Here is a 12,302-nt window from a genome sequence, read left to right on the forward strand (position 1 = left end):
CCGGTCACGAAAAAAGACAAAAAGGGAAAAAAAAAAAAAAAGTCATCTCCTTAAATTATAAATAAAAGAGCAAGAATGAGTCAGTGCAACGAGTATATTAAAAATAACAAGTTATTATGTAAAATGAAATAAACTGGATCAGTGGTGTCATCTCTGCAAATAAGCCATAGCGATGTTATACTTTTTGTCTCAGGCTTACTTACTTCGTTTCCATAACATCCTTCAAAATCTCCTTACAAACATTTCTTTGTTGGCTCTCAAGTTTTAAGTGTAGAAGTCAGAATCACAGGGCTGGCCTGGTGGCGCACTGGAGAGTGCGCCGCTTGGGAGCGCGGCGGCGCTCCCGCCGAGGGTTCGGATCCCATGTGGAGACCGGTTCCCACTCACTGGCTGAGCGCGGTGCGGGCACAACACCGAGGGTTGCGATCCCATTGCCGGTCCCTGGTACGGGCGCGACACCGAGGGTTGCGATCCCGTTACCGGTCAGTAAAAAAGACAAAAAGGAAAACAAACAAAAAAAAGAAGTCAGAATCACAGAAATGTGATATTTCTATGATTTCTAAAAGAAAAAAAACATTAGAAAGTTAGTGAGGTAAACACTGAAAACAGTGACCAAAATTTAAATTTTAGAATTATCTCTGAATTTAATTTTATTCCATATATTTTATTTTAGTATAGGTAACAAGCTAAGACCTTCAGTTTCAGTAAATTCCATAAAAGTGATTATTTAGATATAGGAAGAATTGAACCATCCTATTGGTTAACTTTCAGTGTATCTGAGTTATTTTAATAAAATAGATTTGCTTTGGGTTTTTTCTTCATTTTCCTTGAAAGGGAAAAGAGAGTTTGGTAGGATTCCAGTCTGTGTTAGTGCTTCTCAAACATCAGCATGGATCAGAATCACTACAAAGCTTGTTAAAACACATTGCTGGACCTCACCCCCAGAGTCTCATTTCAGTAGGTGTGGCCCTAGGCCTAGGCTAAGGTCTGGAATCCTGTCGACAGCGCCAATTGCAGCGCTCTTAATCCTGTTCCTGATGCCAGCTGTAAAGATAGGCGACCACGCCAGTTGTCAGACTCTTTTACCTGCCGGTAATCCTGCACCGACTGGCCAATTGCCAAGCTAGGGCTGGGTCTGGAGCTCACAGAAAGCCGATTCACAGACTGGGTCATAAACCCTTCACATGCCGGGATGGGTCCCCAGACCCCTCATATACCAGGCTGGGTCCCCAGACCCCTCACATACCAGGCTGGGTCCCTAGACCCCTCCATACAGGTCTATGAGCTAGGTAACCAGCAAACAGGTCCCTGGAGCCATAGGACACGATTCGCTTACAGGGGATGCTGAACCACACCCAACTGGACCCAAGGCGAGGGCCCTGACCAAACTATTTTATTTTCCCAACAGTAAGTCTGGAGTGGAACCAAGAATCTGCATTTCTAAAAAGTTCCCAGATGATGTTAATATTGCTAATTCAGAGACTTTAATAGAGAAGAATCTGAAGCTGTGAGAGGTTAAATTGCAGTGCATGTTCAGTGTCTCACAGGTAATAAAGTGGTGGAGCCAGGATCAGAACCCAGAAACTTGCTCCCAATTCCAGGCACTCAACCATTTTACTGAGGATATTTTTTGCCTTAAAAGCCTAGAAGTTGGGCTGGCCCGGTGGCGCACTTGGTAGAGTGTGGTGCTTGGGAGTGCAGCAGTGCTCCCGCCAAGGGTTCGGATCCCATGTGGCGACCAGTTCCCGCTCACTGGTTGAGCACGGTGCGGGCGCGACACCGAGGGTTGTGATCCCATTACCGGTCACGAAAAAAGACAAAAAGGAAAAAAAAAAAAAAAAAAAGCCTAGAAGTATACACTTACAATTGAAATAAATACCCAAGAAAATGAGTTGTATTCATGACTTAAGGTAGACCAAATAAAATCTTATTTTAAAATGCATAACCACATAGACTATAAACGTAATATTCTGAGATAAAAAGATACTTAGGGAGAAAAGTGACAAATTCCTTTCATCTGTTCCTTTCAGATAAGAGGAAAGTCAGCCAATTGGAGTTCCACTCCTGTAGAGGGAGTGTTTTCAGGCTCAAGCAGACACCCTGAAAGTTAAGCAAAAGGGCAGGGATTTCTAGTGGTCAGATAACTTATTCAAATTGAATAAAGTCCAGTGCAAATGTTAAAACCCTAAATTTCATTCAATGGCTAAATATTTATTAAGCATCGCCTACATGCTAAGCAACTGGGCTAGGTAATGAAACCAAAAAAAAAGAAAGGCCAATCCTGCTTTTGATGAGTATAAGATAAGATAGTGGTAATAAAAATAAGAACCAATATTTGAAAGAAAGTGAGCCAAGATGCCGGGTACCATTCAAGCTTTATCAAAGAAAGAAAATCTACCAGGCTGTGCTCAAAGTGGGGAACAGCCCAGGGCTGCCCTGAAAAGGGGACAGCACCTGGTGTGGGGGTGGTAGAGCCTATATAGTGCACCAAGGGCTGGCTGATACCATCAAGGACGGGCATTATGCCAATGTGGATCAGGGTGCAGAACTGTGTCCTTGCAGAAGCAAAAGGGGTTTCTGTTTAAGTCAGGAGGCTTCTCTTAAGGGGAAGGGGGAGGGGAGGGGAGGAGGTGGGCGGGGCCATTTTGTACTTGTGCTTGTCTAAAGTGGCGCTGGTTATGTTGCAGATCTATTATTCCTGCCTTTTAAGTATAGGAAAAAGGGGGAAAGAGCAGAGGTCTCATTCTTCTGAAGCTACTTCCTGCTGGAGATGAGCAAAGATATGGAAAAATAAAAGATTTAGGTGCAGGGTATTGGTTTCGTGTGGGGAGGCTGTATTCCTCCAGGGAAGGGTCGCTGATTCTGAGGGGCTGGTATCCTCCTAGCAGGGACCATTTGGTGACCTTTTGGTTGGTGAAAGCCTGTATAGGTTCCTGCAAGAAATCAGAGAAACACCAAAAGAGACACGAGCCAAAAAGTAGGATGAGGCACAGTTAGGGGTCCTAGTAGGGGCACAAGCCAGGGTATCCAAGGGTTCAGTGAAATGGTTTAAGTTGTTTTGGGTCACCCCGGACTCATTTACATAATAACAGCATTCCTCCCCAAGAAGAGGCAGGTGCCTTCCTTCTCGGCTGTAAGAAGTAAAATAAAGGGCTCGATGGTTCTGTAAAGCAACTGTCACGAGTGAGGTGACCTGTCACTGGAGGGAGGAGATGCTGTCTATGCTTAGTTCTTCTGAGAGTTTTTGATAGGATTGAGAGGCAGTAGCAGGGCCCGCTATGCCAGTCCCAGTTGCAGGAAGGATCCCTGCCCCAATTAAAAAGTACAATTAGTGCCCTACAGGAGCAGGGGCACTTCCTGAGGGTTGGCCGAAGTTAGTCCCAGTCCCGTCTCCATCTCTCCATCCGTCTGGAGGGTGATGTCAGGGAAGAGTTAAAAGAATATGCAAGAAATCGCGTTGGGGGCAGGCAACAGGATAACGTAGTTTTACAAAGGAAATACATCCCGGTTTTAGGGCATGGATGAGGAGGGGTAAGTGAGTGGCAGCGTCTGGTGTTAGTGAGGCAGAGTGTGGGCAGGCCCCGCACAACGCTCACTGTCCCCACTGAGGTGGGATTAGAGGAAAGTGAAGAGACGTTTGTGGGAACGTTACGGGCTGCATCGACAGGGAGGGGGCCAATGTGAAAAGGTATCTACTAAGGTTAGAAGATAGTGTCCTTCTGTGGGAGAGTAATATAAGGGCTGAAAAGGCATAGTAGGGGCTCATAGCCTATATGGACTGAATTATGGAAATCTAAAAGGATTTGCTCAGCTTGTGTAGTAGGGAGGACATAGCAACTGGAGAGAGTATACTAGTTGTCCTTTCTCTGTGCTCCCAACCATTGGAGGTGTTGTATTTCTTGGGGTGTGTATTAGGATAAGGGCATAGGGGCCATGAGAAGGACCTGAGCAGGAGAGGAAGAGTGGGAGCCTGGTGACTGAGCAGCTTGTTTTGTAGTTACATCTGCCAGTTTGTTTCCCTGGGCTATGGGGTCATTGGAGGTTTGGTGTCCTCTGCAGTGTGTAACCCCAACCTCCTTTGGGAGTTGTACAGCCTCAATAGCTTGTGTTAGATGTACTATGGCATAACCTGTCCAGGGGGCTGACATGGAGGTCGCACTCCCATCTATGAACCGCATACTGGAATGCGGGGAGATGTGTGGAAGGGATTGAGAAAGAGGTCTAAAGCCTCCATGCAATTGTGTTCTAAGGGTCATGAGTGTTTTGGGATGCGAGTGGCTGGATTTTAAGGGAGAGAAAGGTTTAAAGAAGAACTGGGAGTTTTCAATGAAAATAAGGTGAATAAGTTGTAGGCAGAAAAGGAGAGAATTGACTTGGCCTTATGGCTGAGAAGGTCTTGACTGTTTGTTGTTCAAAAGTTAGTTTAGAGCTTTCTTATGTTAAAAGGGCAGCTGCCGCCAAGGCCCATAAACTAGAACAGATAGTGTAATAGTAGCTCTTGTGTGGAGGACGTGAAGCGGCCTGCAAGAGTGAGAGGGTAATCACTGGGGAAATTCATCCTTCTTCTGGGATTGGTGGAAGAGCGGAGGTCCTGGAGATTTTCAGTTTTGTGGGTCCTAAAACGGATGAAGTGTGAGGAGATGTTGGGTTGGGGGTTGAGCAGAGGGACCCCTCTGGCTTGGTGTTAACAGATTATTTGGGTAAAGTCTCAGGTGCTAGTTTTACCAAGATACGTGATACGAAGGGGGCCTTTCCCTTTACTGCTGTGGGGGTGGCGAGAAGTGCTGTATAAGGCCCTTCCCAGCATGGTGAGAGGGGCTTTGGGATTCGGGTTTTAATATACACTTGCTGTCCCAGGCTTAGTTTAAAGTCTGATGGGGGGTTTGGGAAAAGATGAGGTAATAGAAGGTTGTCCTGTTCCTGAAGAAGATCCCTAATGAGCGACAGAGTAGGGGGATACTGGCCCAAAGGTGATGAGCTGGAAGGGAGAGGTGTGAGAGTGAAGGGCCTACCGCACATAAGTTCGAGGGGGCTGAGTCCTGTGGGTTTCCGGGGGCAGCCCATGGGCCAGTGAGTGATTGGTGGGTAGGCCAAAAGGAGGGATGATTCCTGAGGTGAGAGCATGCATTACTGCTGGAGCATCCTCTGAAGTGCAGGGAAAAGCCTCAATCCAACCTGAAAAGGTGTCTACTAAGGTTAGAAAATAGTGTGTCCTTTTGTGGGAGAGTAATATAAGGGCTGAGGAAGGTGGAGAGGGGTTCATAGCCTATATGAAGCGAATTATGGAAATCTAAAAGGATTTGCTCTGCTTGTGTGGTAGGGAGGACATAGCGACTGGAGAGAGTATACCAGTTGTCCTTTCTCTGTGCCCCCAACTGTTGGAGGTGTTGTATTTCTTGGGGTGTGTATTGGGGTAAGTGCATAGGGGCCATGAGAGGGGCCTGAGCAGGAGAGGAAGAGTGGGGACCTGGTGATTGAGCAGCCTGCTTTGTGGCTAGATCCGCCAGTTTGTTTCCCTGGGCTCTGGGGTCATGGGAGGTTTGGTGTCCTCTGCAATGTATAACCCCAACCTTCTTTGCTCCTCAATAGCTTGCGTTAGATTTACTGTGGCATAATCTGCCTGGGGGGTGGGCGTGGAGGTGGCACTCCCATCTATGAATTGTATAAGGGGATGCATGGAGATTTGTGGAAAGGGATTGAGAAAGAGGTCTAAAGCCTCCGTGCAATTATGTTCTAAGGGTCATGAGTGTTTTGAGATGAGTGTGTCTGGGTTTTCAGGGAGGGCAAGGTTTAAAGGAGAACTGGGAGTTTTCAATGAAAGTAAGGTGAAGGGCTGACCCCGTGGCTCACTCGAGAGAGTGCAGCGCTGGGAGCGCAGTGGCGCTCCCGCCACGGGTTCAGATCCTATATAGGGAAGGCTGGTGCGTTCACTGGCTGAGCGCAGTGAGGGTGACACCACACCAAGGGTTGCGATCCCCTTACCGGTCACGAAAAAGACCAAAAAAAAAAAAAAAGTTAGTTTAGAGCTTTCTTATGTTAAAAGGGCAGCTGCCGCCAAGGCCCATAAACAGTGGCCCATTCTCAAGCTGTGGTGTCTAGCTATTTAGAGAGGTGTGTAACCAGGGAGAAAATATCTCCTGCCTTTTGTCCCAAAACCCCGACTGCCAATCCTTGGGTTTCAGTGACAAATAGGATAAAAGGATGAGATAGGTTTGGGAGAGATAGAGCTGGGGCTGCAAGGAGAGCAGCTTTTAATCACTGGAAGGGAGAATGAATGGGCTTTGTGGGATCTAAAGGAATGGCAGGATCCCCTGTGGCTGTCCCATAAAGTGGTTTTGTAGCTGCCAAAGTTAGGAATCCACAGGTGCAGATGCCCTTCAAGCCCCAGGAAAGAAAGGATTTCACCCTTTCTGGTAGGAGTAGGGAGTTCAGAAATTAAGACTCTTGAACTGAAGGAGAAGAAATTTGGGCCTTGCTGGGGGACACTCAATATCCCCCGGAGGCCAGGAAATTAAGGAGAGCAATAGTGTGGGCCTGTGAATCCTCATCGGAGGGCTACAAAGGAGGGGGTCATCCACATATTGTATTAAAGTGCTAGTGTTTAGAGGAAGTTCAGATAAGTCTTGAGCTAAGGCCTGGCTGGAAAATGGGGGCTATCCCAAAACCCCTGAGGTAGTACTGTCCAGGTGAGTTGTTGGGAATGACATGTGACAGGATTAATCCTGTACTAAACAGTATGAGCCGTTAGGCTTTATAACCAGAAGGATGGGTATATTAAAAGGTGAGTAGGTAGGCTGTGAGAGATAAGAAAGGAGTTTGTGTATGACGGGTTTTAAGCCTATTAGGTGTTTGTTAGCAATGGGGTACTGTGGAACATTAGGGAACAAAGAGGGGTTCAGCTATTTAACAAGGATAGAGGAATGGTGCATAGCAATGGAGGGAGAAGAAGGGTCTCATACTAGGAATTAACCTTGGCTGAGGGAGAGAGGAAGGTGGAAGCCTCAGGGGCCAGGTCTGGGTGCAGCCTATAACAGGAGTCTTGTAGCTGGAGTTAAAGTATTTAGGGTAAGAGTAGCTTTGAATTTGAAAAGAATGTCCCATCCCAGTAAGGGGGCTGGGCATTGAGGTATTACCAGAATTTGTTTGTGAATTGGGTGTGATGTAGGGTGCAGGAAAGGACTTGAGTGATCCGTGGGTGGTATTCTGATCCCATGACCCCTACTATTGTGATAGAGGATAGGGTTGTTGTTCCTACATATTTAGGAAGGGTAAAGTAAATGGCTCCTGTATTGATGACAAAAGAGATCAGCTTACCTGCTATGAGGCGATTTACCCTGGGCTCACGTGTGGTGATCTCCGTGGGGGCCTTGGGCCCTGGGCATTGTCAATCCTCCTCCTGGGCAAAGCCTAGAAGCTCCGGTAGGGATGGCTGTGAATCCAAAGGCTGTAGGTTGGGGACTGGGCCACTCCCCCTCTGGTGAGTGGCACAGTCAATCCCCCAGTGACCTGGCTGTTTACAGTGAGGACAGGTTATGACAGGCCCATGCCGAGTGGCCTGGTTGACTGCATTTGAAGCAGTTCCCGGGTGGTTTGCCCCTACAGGCAGCCAGCTTTGGAGTATGTGAGCCATGAATGGCATTAGCCAGGAGCTTGTATTTGGCCTGATCTCTTACAGTTTTTTGAGTACCAGGGGCTGATTGGGTATTGAAATGAGAGTGTAAGAGGGCCACACCTTCAGGGGAGTTTGGGTCTATACAGGTGTATTCATTTAAAGCCTCAGAGAGGTGGGTTAGGAACTCGCTGGGATTTTCAGTGGATCTGTGTGATTTCTCTAAGCTTGTCATAATTGACTGACTTGTGAGTAGCCTTTTGGAGGCCGTGAAGTAAGTTTGTGATCAGATTATCTCAGAGATCTTGATCCCCGTGGCCGGCCTGGTGGTCCCAATTTGGGTCTGTGCAAGGAACAACAACGGCTCCCACAGGCTGTCTGTTATTTTGAGCATCTACCTGAGCCACCATCCAGACCTGCTCCCTGTACATAGACTCAGACAATTCCTTCCATCCCAGCCACTTCACAGAACGGTTATAAAAAGCTGGAGCTGAGGCAGGGTTGTTACCTCATGAAGGGGAGAAGGGATGGAGTTGGGCTGAGGATGAGCATCTGGAGGCCAGGTGTGGGGAAGAGAGAGAAATGTGGAGGGCTGATGGATCAGAAGATTGATCTGAGTGTGGAAGGAGAGGTCGAGCATGAGCTAGGAGAATTCGAGACGTAGGACAGTTCTGACAGAGAGAAGAAGGTGTTCAGAGATAGGAAAAGGCCTGAACAAGGAATCTCTACAGCTTTTGCCATTTCAGTGAGTGTCTAAATCAAGTTCCATCTTGTGGCCACTGGGATCCATTGTAACGAGGTGTTTGAGTTTACATGTCTCCCTGGAGGCCGAGAAATTGGCCAGGAGACAACCCAAGGGTGTAGACCGTGGAGGTTTGGATTGTGAGGATCCCGTGTAGAGGGTGAGAAAGGCAGTCAGTCCTGGCAGAAGAAGAGTGCCAGCAAAGGGCATCCCCTTTGGTGCCCACCTTCTTTTCAAGAGAAAAGCCACTGACCAGCTAGAGGAGTGTCCTCCACTAGCTGGGGGCACGAGAAGAGTTCCCTTGGCCAGATGCCTGGGCTTCGTAGAGACCCGAGTCATAGAGAGAATAGTTGGGGGAACCATAGGAGTAGGTAGGACAGACCCACTGACTCACCCTGACTTGAGGCTGGTGTTGGATGCCTTGGTCTGATACGGCAAAAGGAGAGAGAGTCCCAGAGGCATCCGGTTTTGGCAGGTCTGGGAAGGGCAGCCGAGGGCCAATCACCCCAAGAGAGAAGGGATCATCCACAACGTCATCGGGTTTCAGCACCGTAATGAAAGAAAGTGAGCCGAGATGCCAGGTACCGTTCAAGCTTTATTAAAGAAAGAAATCTGCCAGGCTGTGCTCAAAATGGAGGACAGCCCGGGACTGCCCTGAAAATGGGGGGCAGCACCAGGTGTGGGGATAGGAGAGCTTATATAGTGCGCCAAGGGCTGGCTGATACCATCAAGGAGGGTCATTACGCTAATGTGGATCGGGGTGGAGAACTGGGTCCTTGCAGAAGCAAAAGGGGTTTCTGTTTAAGTCAGGAGGCTTCTTGTAAATGGAAGGGCGAGGGGAGGGGAGGAGGTGGGTGGCACCATTTTGTACTTGGGCTTGTCTAAAGTGGTGCTGGTGATGTTGCAGATCTATTAATATTCATTGAGCTCTTCGCATGCCAGGCATTGTTCTGAGTATTTTGCAGTCATTTAACTCAATTGTTACAAGCATTATATCAGTAACATATTAATATTCCTTGTCTTAAATGCATAATAAGTTGCTAAGATAGTGTGATTTCTGAAATATTTTGTGTGCACAATGAAATGAACAGAATGGTAGTCCCCCCTTATCCGCAGGGGAAAATGTTCCAAGACAACCCCCGCCCTCCATGCCTGAAGCCGTGGATAGTACTGAGCCCTATATATTCTCTGTTTTTTTCCTATACATACCTACCTATAATAAAGTTTAATTTATAAATTAGTCACAAGAAGATTAACAACAATAACTAATAATAAAATAGGACAACTATAACAATATGCCAGCATAACTACTCTTGTACTTTAGGGGCAACATTAAGTAAAATAAGGGTTACTTGAACACAAGCACTGCAATACCATGACAGTCACCTGACAAACCAAGATGGCTATGTGACTAAGGGCAGGTAATGGATACAGCGTGGATATGCTGGACCAAGGAGTAATTCACATTCAGGCAGGACAGCGTGAGATTTTATCACGCTACTCAGAATGGCACTCAATTTAAAACTTGCGAATTGTTTGTTTCTGGAATTTCCCGCTTTTATTTTTGGACTGTGGCTAACCATGGATAATTGAATTTGGATAAGAGGGGACGATTGTAATCATAAATGGCTTGGTTTGAATAAATACCCTTCTCCTTTACTCTATTGAATGAGCAAGCAAGACCTTAAACTACAAGTACATGTTAAGAAAAGTTATCAAGTTAGATTTTACCTTTCTCTCCTAAATAATAGTATAATGTGTATGAGATGGGTCTCTTATTTTAATGTATTAGAAATGGTGCTGTAACATATTTTAATTTTTTCCCAATCTCAAGGTTGGTCACTTTTTTTGTTTGTTTGTTTGTCCTTTTTGAGACCGGCTGCACCACGCTCAGCCAGTGAGCGCTGCGAGCGCACCGGTCATCCCTATATAGGATCTGAACCCACCGTGGGAACGCTGCTGCGCTCCCAGCGCCGCACTCTCCCGAGTGTGCCACGGGCTCAGCCCAGTTGGTCACTTTTTAAATGACAAGGTCCAGAGGAGTTACAAAGAGGCCATCTTTTCATCCAACCTGAAAGAGCTGTTTGTTGAAATAAATTTTTCACAAGAGCCAACACCCAAAGAAGAACTAAATTAAATCCAACATTGAGTGCCCCATGGCACCCAATTAGCACACTGTTTGGGTGGCATTTTGTGGGTGAGGACAATATGCCCTGCTTCAAGAAAAGCCATAATCTATATGAGGGGTCTTCAGAAAGTTCATGGAAAAATGGAATTAAAAGATAAAAATAAAAAATATAACATTTATTTCTCAACATAAACTTCCTCAAGTTTAAGAGACTTTTGTAAGTGATACCAACCATTTAGTCCATCCCTGAACAACTAACTGAGGGTCCTAGGGATTTAACCATGTCAATGCAGTCCTTTTTACATTATTAACTGAAGAAAAATGGGTGCCCTTTAAAGACTTTTTAAGATTAGGAAACAAAAAGAAGTTAGAAAAAGCCAAGTAAGTACTGTAAGGTGGGTGCCAAATGTTTTCCCATAGAAACTCTTGCAAAACCGCCTGTGTTTGAGAAGGAGCAGGAGCATTGTCATGGTGAAGAACTCTCTGGTGAAGCTTTCCTGGGCGTTTTCCTGCTAAATCTGAACCAGTTGAGATGTATATGGTGTTGGCTATTGTTCCTACTGTTAATCATCGGTCCTCTTCAATTACAGCAGGAACAAGATTAATTTTTCCTCTCAAATTGATGTGCATGGTCTGCCGGTGTGGGCTTTATCTTTGAGATCACCTAGTCCCTTCTTAAAATGAGTTATTCATTTGTAAAGTACTGATTTTGGGGGGGCATTGTCCCCATAAACTTTCCATAAAGCATCAATGATTTCTCCCACCCAAACTTCACTATAAATTTGATGTTTACTCTTGCTTCAATTTTAGCAGAATTCATGTTGCCCTAAGAGCTTTTTTCAAACTGATGTCTAATTCTTCCTAGTGCCTCAAACATCCCTGTTCGGACATGTTATAACAAGGTAGTATGCGTTTATTTGGGTACAAAAAAATGGAATCCTTGCACACTTCTTTCACGGTATGCATTTCCCATGAACTTTCTGAAGACCTCTCCTAGACTCTCCCTCTGTGAATTTCTGCATGATTTATTCCCCAAATTAGCCAGACTTGAAAATCTAGGAGTTGCCTCTAGCTATTTTGGCCCAAATTCCCTATACAAACAGAGCATTTACAATAAGTTAATACAAGTCTGTAAAGTAACTCGCACTGGGGAAAGGACTACATGTGAAACTGGAACACACATAGGCCACCCTCAATTGTAGGAAGTCAAGAAGAGCAAATATTTGGAGGTTGATAACCCAAAACACACCCTGACCAGGTCAGCTAAATTATAGTGCCATGGGAGATCTGTTAAGTCAGTAATCAAGTCCACCTGTCCTGGAAAACGTTATCATAAAAAAGCCATAAAACAACCCAAAGTGCTTCTTATTACCCTGACCCTAGATATCTGCATGTAGGTAACCTAGTAACAATCCCAAATCTAGAGTCATGTACAACCAATAGTAATCCAGCAGGGCTGTCTTTCTCTGTCCCCTGTGACCCTTCCCCCTCTTGTGATTATACAGTGCTAACTGGCTCTCTTCAGAATGTCTTTCTCGGGGCGTCCTGACTACGCGAGTCCGGCTGCAGCTGTCCTATTGGCTCAGTACAACCTTGCTATAAGTTATTTGGCCTGAGTTTCTCTTTAGGTCAACAGGCTGCAGAGACTGAGCGAGGCTGAGCTCACCGCAGGTGATCTGAAATTGCCTCAGGCTTCCTTCCCCGGGCAGTCGTCGTGTGTCCTCGGGGTGGCAACTGGCACTTCCCGAGGGCTGGGCTTGTCCCTCCTGCTCTCCTCCCCCGCGCCCCGCCCCGCGGGCTCTGGAGTGACTCCTGGAAGGAGC

The sequence above is a fragment of the Galeopterus variegatus genome, unplaced genomic scaffold (assembly GCF_000696425.1).
Source record: "Galeopterus variegatus unplaced genomic scaffold, G_variegatus-3.0.2 Scaffold741, whole genome shotgun sequence".
NCBI classification, from domain to species: domain Eukaryota; kingdom Metazoa; phylum Chordata; class Mammalia; order Dermoptera; family Cynocephalidae; genus Galeopterus; species Galeopterus variegatus.